Source organism: Mastomys coucha, unplaced genomic scaffold, assembly GCF_008632895.1.
Source record: "Mastomys coucha isolate ucsf_1 unplaced genomic scaffold, UCSF_Mcou_1 pScaffold8, whole genome shotgun sequence".
Lineage (NCBI taxonomy): Eukaryota > Metazoa > Chordata > Mammalia > Rodentia > Muridae > Mastomys > Mastomys coucha.
In genome coordinates, this window is record NW_022196914.1 from 61,227,712 (window position 1) to 61,228,747 (window position 1,036).

Genomic DNA, 1,036 nt, shown 5'->3' on the forward strand with positions numbered 1-1,036 from the left:
TTAACAGCGGAAGTAGGCGCCATCTTGCCATGGCGAATGCCTCTCAAGATTCACGGCTCCCCACAATTTATGGTGTCTTTTGTTTTGTGACTACAAAGCTCATGTACCACCATCACAGTGGAACATGTCATAGTGCATCCTGAGTCAGTGGCCATGGTCACTCATTTGGCTTAGAATAAGCTGGGTTGTTTTTGTTTTTTGTTTTTATCTCCGGTGGAACAAGCACTGGGTTTGTTTTGATACATGAATCATGGTTTCCCCATTCAAGCAAGGCCCTGTCTTTACATAACAGATTGTCACTTGAACCTTCTTCAGTATCTTTGAATTGGCATTTTATTTTACCCTGTATATGGCCCTTGATCTTTCCTACCCACCAGTTACTATAGGTCTCTTGGCTCATTCTTTGTCTTTTTCTATTTTTTTCATTTGAAAAAGTAATATTTATTGATAAAAAGTCACAATGGTGTTGAGTAGTATAACAGTTCAAAATGCTACCATGGGAAAGGCTGGCTTTAAGCTGCAAGTTCCTCAGGCTAATGGGTTAACTGTGTGTGGTGTCAGGGGATGGAGGAGGTACTAAGGAGGGAAAAGTGCAACCTTTTGTGTCCTGTTAGTGCTAGCTACTCACCCACTAACCCTCTAGCACTGGCTGCCCTCCTCCGTCAGACTGCCTGCTCTAGCTGCCCTCCTCCGTCTGCCTGCCTGCTCTGCTTTTGATCCTTTTTTGATCGGTTGATTGTTTTCTAGTGGGTATTCTCTTGTCATTCTGTTTGTTTGATTTTTTGGTGTTTGGTTTTTTTTTTTGTTTTTCTCTGTGTATCCTTGGCTGTCCTGGACCTCACTCTGTAGACCAGGCTGGCCTCAAACACAGAAATCCACCTGCCTCTGCTTCCTAAGTGCTGGGAGAAAACAGTGTTTCTTAACCTCAAAGCCATCTCTCTGGCCCGTTTGTTTGTTTTTTCAAGACAGGTTTCTCTGTGTAGCTCTGGCTGTCCTGAAACTCACTCTGTAGACCAGGCTGGCCTCGAACTCAGAA